The sequence below is a fragment of the Bos taurus genome, chromosome 16 (assembly GCF_002263795.3).
Source record: "Bos taurus isolate L1 Dominette 01449 registration number 42190680 breed Hereford chromosome 16, ARS-UCD2.0, whole genome shotgun sequence".
NCBI lineage: Eukaryota > Metazoa > Chordata > Mammalia > Artiodactyla > Bovidae > Bos > Bos taurus.
Window position 1 is genome coordinate 55,540,985 of NC_037343.1, and position 13,980 is coordinate 55,554,964.

Here is a 13,980-nt window from a genome sequence, read left to right on the forward strand (position 1 = left end):
TTCTTGTTTAGCCTGGCTAGACCTTTTATCAATTTAATCTATATTATTTATCTTTTTAAAGAGCCATCTTTTGATTGTTAAATGTTTCTGTATTGCTTTTCTACTTCATTTCATTGATTTCTGTTTATTATTTTTTATATGCTCCCCCTCTTTTTTTTTAGTTTCCTAAGGTTTCTAAGGAAGCGTAAGTTTTAGATGTTTTTTAGATTTTAGATGTTTTTTCTTTCCTAGATGTATGCATTCAGTGCAACAAATTTCTAAGTACTGCTGTCACTATATCCCACAACTTTTAATGTGTTATATCTTCATTTTTGTTTAGTTAAAAGTATTTAAAAGCTTTCCTTGTTTCGTCTTTGACTCATGGTTACTTAGGCGTATGTTATTTAATTTCCAAATATTTGGGAATTTCTGGGCTATCTGTTCTTGATTTCTAGTTTAATTATATTATGAGTTTGATAATATTTGTATAGTTGCTGAAGAATTGATGCTTTTGAACTGTGGTGTTGGAGAAGACTCTTGAGAGTCCCTTGGACTGCAAGGAGATCCAACCAGTCCATTCTAAAGGAGATCAGTCCTGGGTGTTCATTGGAAGGACTGATGCTAAAGCTGAAACTCCAATACTTTGGCCACCTCATGCGAAGAGTTGACTCATTGGAAAAGACCCTGATGCTGGGAGGGATTGGGGGCAGGAGGAGAAGGGGACGACAGAGGATAAGATGGCTGGATGACATCACCGACTCGATGGACATGAGTCTGAGTGAACTCCGGGAGTTGGTGATGGACAGGGAGGCCTGGCGTGCTGCAATTCATGGGGTCGCAAAGAGTTGGACGTGACTGAGCGACTGAACTGAACTGAATTTTTAAAAATTTACCAAGGAGTGTTTTATGGTCCAAGAATATGGTCTCCCTTGGTGAATGTTCCCTGTAAGAAAGTACATCCTTCTCTTTTTAGATTAGTATTTTATAAACATCAATTACATCAGGTTGACTAATAGTGCTGTTTAGGTCGTGTATTTCTTGCTTAATTTTCTGTCTGCTTGATCTCTCAGTTTCGGATAGAGGTGTTGAAATATCCAACTATAATAGTAGATTTTTCTGTTTCTCCTTTCAAGTTCTACCAGTTTTTGCCTCAAGTAATTTGATGCCCTCTTGTTACATGTGTACTCAATGCAGATTGTTATATTTTCTCAGAGAATTGACCCTCTTATTATTTTATAATACTCCTCTTTATCTCTGATAATCTTTCTAGTTCTGAAGTCTGCTTTGTCTAAAATCAATGTAGTTATTTCAACATTTTCTTTTTTGAATGTTAGAAATTTCTTTATTATTACTTATTATTAAGTACCAACTAAATATGAAAAAATTTGAAGCCACCCTTCCACAACCCACTGTCCACTCCCACACTCAAGTCCCATACTTAGCTTCCGGCAGTTTGTCAAAATTAGCATTTAAGTGTTCCTTCCAGCTTATGGCTCTAGCAGCTCTTACTTGCTGTCTTTCTCTTGCTTGTCCCAGATTTGAAATGGCAGTTTGTCCTGTGACCTCAGTTTTCTAATGGATCCAAGGAAGCTTTGCTTTTTGGTTTGTCCAGCCTTTTCTTCTTATAGGGAAGAAGGTGATAATGTCCACGCTCTTTAGCTGGTAACAGAAGTTTAATTATTTGTCTTTTTATTATTGACTTGTAAGAGTTCCTCATTTAATCTGGATAATCAACTATTGTAAATATTTTCTCATCCTGTGGATTTTACTTTTTCATGGTATCATTTTCAGTGCATTTAAAATTTCAATGTATTTAACTGATATTCTTTTAACTGTTCAACTATTTTTTTCTTCTTTCACGTATGCTTTTACTGTTGTATCAGAAACCATCCTTAATCCAAGGACATGAAGATTTACTCCTTTGTTTTATGCTAAGAGTTTTATAGTTTTAGTTCTTATATTTAGGTCTACAATCCATTTTGAATTGAGTTTTGTGTATGGTGTGAGGTTGGGGTCCAACTTCATTCTTTCGCATTTTGATATCTAATTTTCCCAACACTGTTTATTGAAAAGACTATCCTATCCCTGTTTAAATCTTATTACTTGCTGTTGGAAATATTTTAAGTATTGACTTTTCATTCTTTGCACTTTAAAGTATTGCCTTTCATCGTGTTTGTGTGCAAATTTGATAAGCATGTTGTCTCTATATTGAGGTTCAAAGCAGTCTTCAATCCTGTAAGGTATTAGTTGTTGTTCAGTAGCCAAGTTGTGTCTGACTCTTTGTGACCCTGTGGACTGCAGCATGCCAGGCTTCCCTGTCCCTCAACATCTCTTGGATTTTGCCCAAGTTCATGTCCATTGAACCAGTGACGCCATCCAACCATCTCATCCTCTGTCACCCTCTTCTGCCTTCGGTCTTTACCAGCATCACAGTCTTTTCCAAAAAATTGGCTATTTGCATTAGGTGGCCAAAGTATTGGAGCTTCAGCTTCAGCATCAGTCTTTCCAATGTATATTCAGCATTGATTTCCCTTAAGATTGACTGGTTTGATCTCCTTGCACTCCAAGGGACTCTCAAGAGTCACCACAGTTTGAAAGTATCAGTTCTTTGGCACTCTGCCTTCTTTATAGTCCAGCTCTCACATCTGTACATGACTACTGGAAAGACCATTGCCTTGACTATCCAGGCCTTTTTGTGGCAAAGTGATGTCTTTGCTTTTAACACTCTGTCTAGGTTTGTCATAGCTTTCCTGCCATGAAGCAGCCATCTTCTAATTTCATGTCTGCAGTCACCATCTGCCATTTTAGAGTCCAAGAAGAGGAAATCTGTCACTGCTTCCACCTTTTCCCCTTCTGTTTGCCATGAAGTGATGGGGCCGGATGCCATGATCTTAGTTGTTTCAATAATGAGTATTAAACCATTTAAAAATTTTCCTCCTTCACCCTGCTTTAGTAGTGAAGGTACTAGTAATACCTTCACTACTAAGATAGTAGTAGTACTTGGCAAACTTATAAAAGTATCTTTAAGACCCTTCAAGGCAGGGTTGTGATGGTTGTATTAAGAGCTGTCTTAATTTTGAGTAGAATGAGAGGTGCCAGGCTATGTTTGGAAGAGGTCACAAAATTACATATGGTAAACTATTAGTTTTCCTGTTAGCATGACAGAATATCTGACATTCCTTTGGGATAAAGAAAACCTCTATTAAAAATGGACATCTTATTTGAATAAGTTACCACAGTGCACATTAGTATTGAGTTACATGCTAATTCAGAATTAACTGTTAGTTTAACTGTCAACCACTAGACCATTCAGGTATGACCTAAATCAAATCCCTTATGGTTATACAGTGGAAGTGAGAAATAGATTTAAGGGACTAGATCTGATAGACAGAGTGCCTGATGAACTATGGATGGAAGTTCCTGACATTGTATAGGAGACAGTGATCAAGACTATCCCCAAGAAAAAGAAATGCAAAAAGGCAAAATGGCTGTCTGAGGAGGGCTTACAAATAGCTGTGAAAAGAAGAGAAGCAAAAAGCAAAGGAGAAAAGGAAAGATATACCCATATGAATGCAGAGTTCCATAGAATAGCAAGGAGAGATAAAAAGCCTTCCTCAGCGATCAGTGCAAAGAAATAGAGGAAAGCAATAGAATGGGAAAAACTAGAGATCTCTTCAAGAAAATTAGAGATAACAAGGGAACATTTCATGCAAAGATGGGCTCAATAAAGGACAGAAATGGTATGGATCAAACAGAAGCAGAAGATATTAAGAAGAGGTGGCAAGAATATACTGAAGAACTGTACAAAAAAGATCTTCATGACCCAGATAATCACGATGGTGTGATCACTCACCTAGAGCCAGACATCCTGGAATGGGAAGTCAAGTGGGCCTTAGGAAGCATCACTATGAACAAAGCTGGTGGAGGTGATGGAATACCAGTTGAGCTATTTCAAATCCTGGAAGATGATGCTGTGAAAGTGCTGCGCTCAATATGCCAGCAAATTTGGAAAACTCAGCAGTGGCCACAGGACTGGAAAAGGTCAGTTTTCATTCCAATCCCAAAGAAAGGCAATGCCAAAGAATGCTCAAACTACCGCACAATTGCACTCATCTCACATGCTAGTAAAGTAATGCTCAAAATTCTCCAAGCCAGGCTTCAGCAATACATGAACTGTGAACTTCCAGATGTTCAAGCAGGTTTTAGAAAAGGCAGAGGAACCAGAGATCAAGTTGCCAACATCCTCTGGATCAACAAAAAAGCAAGAGAGTTCCAGAAAAACATCTATTTCTGCTTTATTGACTATGCCAAAGCCTTTGACTGTGTGGATCACAATAAACTGTGGACAATTCTGAAAGAGATGGGAATACCAGACCACCTGATCTGCCTCTTGAGAAACCTGTATGCAGGTCAGGAAGCAACAGTTAGAACTGGACATGGAACAACAGACTGGTTCCAAATAGGAAAAGGAGTTCGTCAAGGCTGTATATTGTCACCCTGTTTATTTAACTTATATGCAGAGTACATCATGAGAAACGCTGGGCTAGAGGAAGCACAAGCTGGAATCAAGATAGCCGGGAGAAATATCAATAACTTCAGATATGCAGATGACACCACCGTTACGGCAGAAAGTGTAGAAGGACTAAAGAGCTTCTTGATGAAAGTGAAAGTGGAGAGTGAAAAAGTTGGCTTAAAGCTCAACATTCAGAAAACGAAGATATGGCATCCGGTTCCATCACTTCATGGCAAATAGATGGGGAAACAGTGGCTGGTTTTATTTTTTTGGGCTGCAAAATCACTGCAGATGGTGATTGCAGCCATGAAATTAAAATATGCTTACTCCTTGGAAGGAAAGTTATGACCAACCTAGATAGCATATTCAAAAGCAGAGACATTACTTTGCCAACAAAGGTTCATCTAGTCAAGGCTATGGTTTTTCCAGTAGTCATGTATGGATGTGAGAGTTGGACTGTAAAGAAAGCTGAGTGCAGAAAAATTGATGCTTTTGAACTGTGGTGTTGGAGAAGACTCTTGAGAGTCCCTCGGACTGCAGGGACATCCTACGAGTCCATCCTAAAGGAGGTCAGTCCCAGGTGTTCATTGGAAGGACCTCCAATACTTTGGCCACCTGATACAAAGAGCTGACTCATTTGAAAAGACCCTGATGCTGGGAAAGATTGAAGGCAGGAGGAGCATGGGATGACAGAGGATAATTGGTTGGACAGCATCACCAACTCAATGGACCTGAGTTTAGGTGGACTCCGGGAGTTGGTGATGGACAGGGAGGCCCGGCATACTGCGGTTCATGGGGTCGCAAAGAGTCGGACATGACTGAGCAACTGAACTGAACTGAAGAAGAATCCTTTGAGGGGAGACACAGTTGGAATTGGAAAGGGGGTATATTTAGATAGCCTTTGTGACAGGGGTGACCTCAGGCACTCTGCCTTCCTATCTATATTTCATTTCATACCAAGTATAGTTGACCTTTGAACAACATGCATTTGAATTGTCTGAGTCTACATATACATAGATTTTTTTCAATAAATACTACAATACTACGCAGTCTGGTTGGTTGAAGCCACAGATGACAAATCGAGGATATGGAATGTCAATTACGATACTTGAGCATCTGTGGATTCAGGTGTCTGTGGTGGGTCCTAGAATCAATTCTCCATGGATACCGAGGGACAACTGTATTCGTACCTATACTTATTATTTTGAAGCTATCATGGCCTCCTTTCTGTCTCTCAGTAAGCCTTCTCTTAGTGGCAACCCACTCCAGTACCCTTGCCTGGAAAATCCCATGGATGGAGGAGCCTGTTAGGCTACAGTCCATGGGGTTTCAAAGAATCAGACACGAATGAGCGACTTCTCTCTCTCTCATTTCAGTTCAGTCATCTCTGACTCTTGTGACCCCACGGACTGCAGCATGCCCAGGCTTCCCTGTCCATCACCAACTCCCAGAGCTTGCTCAAACTCATGTCCATTGATTCGGTGATGACATCCAGCCATCTCATCCTCTGTCGTCCCCTTCTCCTCCTGCTTTCAATCTTTCCCAGCCTTAGGGTCTTTCCCAGTGAGTCCGTTCTTCGCATCAGGTGGCCAAAGTATTGGAGCTTCAGCTTTAGCATCAGTCCTTCCAATGAATATTCAAGGTTGATTTCTTTTCGTATTAACTGGTTTGATCTCCTTGAAGTCCAAGGACTCTCAAAAGTCTTCTCCAGCACCACAGTTCAAAGCATCAATTTTTCACTGATGAGCCTTCTTTATGGTCCAACTCTTAAATCATACATGACAACTGGGAAAACCATAGCTTTGACTACATGGACCTTTGATGGCAAAGTAATGTCTCTTCTTTTTAATATGCTGTCTAGGTTTGTCATTGTTTTTCTCCCAAGGAGCAAGCGTCTTTTATAAAAATTTTCATGGTTGCAGTCACCATCTGCAGTGATTTTGGAGTGCAAGAAAATCAAGTCTCTCACTGTTTCCATTGTTTCCTCATCTGTTTGCCATGAAGTGATGGGACCAGATGCCATGATCTTCGTTTTCTGAATGTTGAGTTTTAAGCCAGCTTTTTCACTTTCCTCTTTCACCTTCATCAAGAGGTTGTTTAGTTCCTCTTCACTTTCTGCCATAAGGGTGGTGTCATCTCTATATCTGAGGTTATTGATATTTCTCCTGGCAATCTTGATTCCAGCTTGTGCTTCCTCCAGCCCAGCGTTTCTCATGATGTACTCTGCACATAAGTTAAATAAGCAGGGTGACAATACACAGCCTTGACGTACTCCTTTCGCAGTTTGGAACCAGTCTGTTGTTCCATGTCCAGTTCTAACTGTTGCTTCCTGACCTGCATACAGATTTCTCAGGAGGCAGGTCAGGTGATCTGGTATTCCCATCTCTTCAAGAATTTTCCACAGTTTGTTGTAATCCACACGGTCAAAGGCTTTGGTGTAGTCAGTAAAGCAGAAGTAGATGTTTTTGTGTGATTTTCTTTTTCTATGATCTAACAGATGTTGGCAATTTGATCTCTGGTTCCTGTGCCTTTTCTAAATCCAGTTTGAACATCTGGAAATTCTTGGTTCATGTACTGTTGAAGCCTCCTGCTGCTGCTGCTAAGTCGCTTCAGTCGTGTGTGACTCTGTGCGACCCCATAGACAGCTAGCTTGGAGAATTTTGGGCATTACTTTGCTACTACTCATGTGAGATGAGTGCAGTTGTATCTGTGGACACACACTCCTGGAGGGCACAGACAAAACCTTGTGCGTACCAGGACCCACGAGAAAGGAGCAGTGACCCCACTAGAAACTATGCCAGCCTTCTCTTACGTCTTGGTTTTTGATTGGATTGGCCAAGAAGATTGTTCGAAATATCATCTGGAAGAATCCTAACAAACTTCTTGTCCAACTCAGTATTTGCTATTTCTTCTACATGAAGTTCTTTCTCCCCAGTTCTTTCCATGATTTGCTCATCATCATTAAATCCAAATGTCGATTGAATCCATATTGCCTCCTGCCTTCTCAGCATCTTTTCCATTGCTTATTCCAATAGATGATCCTAATTTACTTTGTTCTGTATTATTTAACACATCCGTAAGAATGTTAGGTCTAAGAAAATTGGGCCTACATTCATCTCAGTAACTGTTTAGTCTCTAGTTCCCATTACGATTTCTGTCACGTAGTAGGGACTCATTAAATTAATATTTGTTGAGTCTATGAATGGCAGGTGATACCTTTAGGAGTCAGCCATATGAAGGCAGGGGATAAGTGCTAAGACCTAAAGTGGGAAGGAACTTTCCATGACTAAAGAGCTGTAATGAAAAAGTGACAGATGCAAGGGTGTGTCAGGCATTTAAGTCATGGCAGGGAGTTTGGATTTTATTTGAATTTTAGTTAAAATACTTTAGTCTGGAGCTTTAATGTAATCCAACTTAGCTTTCCAAAATATTTCTTTGGCTGCTCAGTTAGTAGATCAGGGAGGAGAAGACTGGAAGAAGGAGATGGGTTGCTACTGCTCCTAAGTCGCTTCAGTCATGTCCGACTCTGTGCAACCCCAGAGACGGCAGCCCACCAGGCTCCCCTGTCCCTGGGATTCTCCAGGCAAGAACACTGGAGTGGGTTGCCATTTCCTTCTCCAATGCAGGAAAGTGAAAAGTGAAAGTGACGTCGCTGGAGACTGTTATAATAGGTGAGATCATGGCTTGTATTAGGTTTGTAAAATGGATGTAGAGAGATAGATGTGGGATTTATTTTGAAAGTGAGATTGACATGACTTGGTAATGAGAGGAATGAAGAAGCAGAGATGAATCAAGGATGATAACCAGATTTTTTGTTTGTGCAACTTAGTAGAAGGTGGTGTTCTTCAGAAATGGGAAATCTGAATAAGAAACAATTTTGGAGGAGACATTAGGAATTCCACTTGGGTCACATTTTAAGATACTGATAGAATTCCACAAGGAAATATCAAAGAGTTGGATTCAAAATCAGGAATTAGAGGAGACATTTGGGTTGGGATAGAAATTTGGGAGACTTTCAGTATATAGATGCTATTTAAATCCTTGGCAATAAGAGTGAGTGGCAAAGAATCAGAGAAAAAAGCTCAGAATTTGGGGAATTTCCAGCATTTAAATGTGAAGTAGAAGAGTGGCAACCGAAAAGGATTTGAAGGATTGGCCATAGAAAGAACACCTGAAGTGTGTAATGTCTTGACAATCAAGCTTTCATGGGGCAGCCGGAAGGGTAAAAAGTTGCTTCTAATACATACTGCATTTTCAGAAACATATAATATGCAAGGGCGCTAGTGGTAAAGTCCCCGCCTGCCAATGCAGGAAACGTGAGACATGGGTTCGATCCCTGGGTCAGGAAGATAACCTGGAAATGGCAGCCCGCCCCAGTGTTGTTGCCTGGAGAATCACATGGACAGAGGGAACCTAGTGGGTTACAGTCTATAGGGTTGCAAAGAGTCAGACACAACTAAAGCGACTTAGCACACACACATAATATGCAAAATGAGAAAAACCTTTTAGAGGACAGATGAATATGCTTGAAGGGTTTTAAAAAAGAAGTATGTTTACATGCCTAGCAGAAATAAATGAGAGGTAGGCCTTGGAGTTGGCAGTAATTATTCTTCGTTTCGATGTTATTAGAAACTTTGATTTTTTCAATGATGTTAGGAAGTAGTTTTTTCAACTGTGACTTGAAGGTGAAAGTAATTTTTTTTCCTCCTTTTTTGATGAGAGTAATGGTATTAGTGTCACCTACTGGCAAAATGAGATATTGCAGCCTTTTTTTTTTTTTTTTAATGAGGAAGTGAACAAAATAACCTAATTAGAGAAAAAGAACATTTCTGGGGGAATTTTTGGCATGGGTCAGGCTTACCATGGTTATGAGGTCCTGCATTCTTCAGCACTGGTCTGCTTGTCCGCTGAGAGGGCTGAAACCTTGTGCGTACCAGGACCCAGAGACCTCCACAGAGACTGAGCCAGAATTGTGTTTGAGTGTCTCTTGTGAAATTATGGGTCAGCAGTGGCCTGCCTCGGGGGCAGGGGCTCTGGGTGCAGCCGACCTGGGTATGGCATAAGCCTTCTTGGAGGAGGTTGCCATTCACCCCATCATAGAGCCACCAGAACTTACATAGGACTGGGGAAGCAGACTCTTGGAGGGCACAAACAGAACCTTGTGTGCTCCAGGATCCAGGAGAGAGGAGCAGTGACCCTACAAAAGACTGACCCAGACTTGCCTGTGAGTGTCCAGGGGTCTCTGACAGAGGCATGGGTGGACAGTAGCCTGCTGCAGGGTCAGGGGCACTGAGTGCAGCAGTGCCTGCATGGGACCTTTCAAAGAAGGTCCCCATTATCTTCATTACCTCCACCGTAGTTTGGCCTCAGGTCAAACAACAGGGAGGGAACACAGCCCTGCCCATCAACAAAATTTGATTAAAGATTTATTGAGCATGGCCCATCAGAACGAGACCCAGTTTCCCCCTCAATCTGTCTCTCCCATCAGGAAGTGTCCATAAGCCTCTTGTCCTGATCGATCAGAGGGCAGACAGAATGGAAACCACAATCACAGAAAACTAACCAAACTAATCACAGAGATCACAGCCTTGTCTACCTCAGTGAAATGGTGAGCCATGCCATGTAGGGCCACCCAAGATGGACGGGTCATCTTGGAGAGTTCTTACAAAACGTGGTCCACTCAAGAAGGGAATGGCAAACCACTTCAGTATTCTTGCCTTGAGAACCCCATGAGCAGTATGAAAAGGCAAGAAGATAGGACACTGAAAGATGAACACCCCAGGTCGGTAGGTGCCCAAAATGCTACTGGAAAAGAGTGGAGAAATAACTCCAAGAAGAATGAAGAGATGGAGCCAAAGCAAAAACAACACCCAGTTGTGATGTGACGGGTAATGGAAGTAAAGTCTGATGTTATAAAGAGCAGTATTGCATAGGAACCTGCAATGTTAGGTCCACGAATCAAGGCAAATTGGAAGTGGTCAAACAGGCGATGGCAAGAGTGAACATTGACATTTTAGGAATCAGTGAACTAAAATGGACTGGAATGGGTGAATTTAACTCAGATGACCATTCTATCTACTACTGTAGGCAAGAATCCCTTAGAAGAAATGGAATAGCCATCATAGTCAACAAAAGAGTCCAAATGCAGTACTTGGATGCAATCTCAAAAGGAACAGAATGATCTCTTGTTTGTTTCCAAGGCAAACCATTCAATATCACGATAATCCAAGTCTATGCCCTGGCCAGTAATGCTGAAGAAGCTGAAGTTGAATGGTTCTATGAAGACTACAAGACCTTCTAGAACTAACCCCCTCAAAAGATGTTCTTTTCATTATAGAGGACTGGAATGCAAAAGTAGGAAGTCAAGAGATACCTGGAGTAACAGGCAAATTTGGCCTTGGAGTACAAGATGAAGCCGGTCAAAGGCTAACAGAGTTATGCCAAGAAAACGCACTGGTCATAGCAAACACCCTCTTCCAACAACACAAGAGAAGACTCTACACATGGACATCACCACATGGTCAATACCAAAGTCAGAATGATTTTATTCTTTGCAGCCAAAGATGGAGAAGCTCTATACAGGGAGCAAAAACAAGACCGGGAGCTGACTGTGGCTCAGATCATGAACTCATTGCTAAATTCAGACTTAAATTGAAGAAAGTAGGGAAAACCATTAGACCATTCAGGTATGACCTAAATCAAATCCCTTATAATTATACAGTGGAAGTGACATAGAATCAAAGGATTAGATCTGATAGACAGAGTGCCTGAAGAACTATGGACAGAGGTCCGTGATGTTGTACAGGAGGCAGGGGATCAAGACCATCCCCAAGAAAAAGAAATGCAAAAAGGTAAAATGATTGCCTGAGGAGGCCTTATAAATAGCTGAGAAAAGAAGAGAAGTGAAAGGCAAAGGAAAAAGGAAAGATATACCCATTTGAATGCAGCATTCCAAAGAATATCAAGGAGAGATAAGAAAGCCTTCCTCAGTGACCAATGCAAAGAAATAGAGGAAAACAATAAAATGGGAAAGACTAGAGATCTCTTCAAGAAAATTAGAGGTGCCAAGGGAACATTTCATGCAAAGATGGGCTCAATAAAGGACAGAAATGGTATGGACCTAACAGAAGCAGAAGATATTAAGAAGAGGTGGCAAGAATACACAAAAGAACTATACAAAAAAGATCTTCATGACTCAGATAACCATGATGGTGTGATCACTCACCTAGAGCCAGACATCTTGGAATACGAAGGCAAGTGGACCTTAAGAAGCATCACTACGAACAAAGCTAGTGGAGGTGATGGAATTCCAGTTGAGCTGTTTCAAATCCTAAAAGATAATACTGTGAAAGCGTTGCGCTCAGTATGCCAGCAAATTTGGAAAACTCAGCAGTGGCCACAGGACTGGAAAAGGTCAGTTTTCATTCCAGTTCCAAAGAAAGGCAATCCCAAAGAATGTTCAAACTATCACTATCACACAGTTGCACTCATCTCACATGCTAGCAAAGTAATACTCAAAATTCTCCAAGCCAGGCTTCAACCGTATGTGAACTGTGAACTTCCAGATGTTCAAGCTGGTTTTAGATAAGGCAGAGGGACCAGAGATCAAGTTGTCAACATCTGCTGGATCATCACAAAAGCAAGAGAGTTCCAGAAAAAAATCTGCTTTATTGACTACGCCACAGCCTTTGACTGTGTGGATCACCACAAACTGTGGAAAATTCTGAAAGAGATGGGAATACCAGACCACCTGACCTGCCTCTTGAGAAACCTGTATGCAGGTCAGGAAGCAACAGTTAGAACTGGACATGGAACAACAGTCTGGTTCCAAATAGGAAAAGGAGTACATCAAGGCTGTATATTGTCACCCTGCTTATTTAACTTATATGCAGAGTACATCATGAGAAACGCTGGGCTAGAGGAAGCACAAGCTGGAATCAAGGTTGCCGGGAGAAATATCAATAATCTCAGATATGCAGATGACTCCACCCTTATGGCAGAAAGTGAAGAAGAACTAAAGAGCCTCTTGATGAAAGTGAAAGAGGAGAGTGATGGCATCCAGTCCCATCATTTCGTGGCAAATAGATGGGGAAATAGTGGAAACAGTGGCTGACTTTATTTTTTTGGGGTGCAAAATCACTGCAGATGGTGACTGCAGCCATGAAATTAAAAGACTCTTACTCCTTGGAAGAAAAGTTATGACCAACCTAGACAGCATATTCAAAAGCAGAGACATTACTTTGTCAACAAAGGTCCGTCTAGTCAAGGCACCGTTTTTCCAGTAGTCATGTATGAATGTGAGAGTCGGACTATAAAGAAAGCTGAGTGCAGAAAAATTTATGCTTTTGAACTGTGGTGTTGTAAAAGAGTCTTGAGAGTTTTTGGACTGCAAGGAAATCAAACCAGTCAATCCTCAAGGAAATCAATCCTGAATATTCATTGGAAGGACTAATGTTGAAGCTGAAACTCCAATACTTTGGCTACCTTATGCCAAGAATTGAGTCATTGGGAAAGACCCTGATGCCGGGAAAGATTAAAGGCATCATCAATTCGATGGACATGAATTTTGAGTAAAGTTCGGGAGTTGGTGATGAATAGGGAAGCCTGGAGTGCTGCAGTCCATGGGGTTGGAAAGAGTTGGGTATGACTGAGCAACTATACTAAACTGAACTTGTCTTACCTCCCTGTCTTATTATCCCCTTTGTCGCTGAGCAGATTGTTTAACCTAAGGTTCCTTTTTTAAATCTTCCTGCTTTCAGCTCAAATATTTCCCTTTCAGAGAGTCTTTTCCTACTACCTCCCTTATAGTCATCTGTATACTACTCCTTACAGCTCCTCTTTGTTATATTAGGGCTGTTGTGTTTTCTTCATAGCCTGTTGAATGATTTGGGATTTCCTTCCTTACTTGCTTGCTTGTTTCCTCACAAGCTGTAAGCTCCAGGAGAGGAGGCATCTTGTTTGCCTTATTCACTGATGTAACCCCAAATGTTGAGTATAGTGACTCTTATGTAGTGTACATGTTCAGTTTCATTTAGTTGTGTGAATATTTGGGTTTCTGGAAGTGGTAGAGAATGTTGAGTTTCTATGGTGTGAAGTGAAAGTGAGTTGCTCAGTTGTGTCCGATTCTTTGTGACTCCATGGACTTTACAGTCCATAGATTTTTCTAGGCCAGAATATTGGAGTGGGTAGCCTTTTCCTTCTCCAGAGGATCTTCTCAACCCAGGGATTGAACCCAGGTCTCTCACATTGCAGGCAGATTCTTTACCAGCTGAGCCACCAGGGAAACCCAAGAATACTGGAGTGGGTAGCCTATCCCTTCTCCAGCGGATCTTCCTGTCTCAGGAATCAAACCAGGGTCTCCTATATTGTAGGTGGTTTCTTTACCAGCTGAGCTTCTAGAGATCTATATAGAAAACAGTATTGAGATCTATATATAGAACACAGTATTTGAATACTGCTGCATGAGTGCAATATAAAGCTTTGCTCCC

General features: G+C 41.2%; 1 protein-coding gene across 1 annotated transcript in view; it reads left to right on the forward strand.

Annotated features, from left to right (window-relative positions):
* The window catches only part of LOC527428 (RAB GTPase activating protein 1-like), a 96,961-nt gene that overhangs the window by 59,733 nt on the left and 23,248 nt on the right, over positions 1–13,980 (forward strand).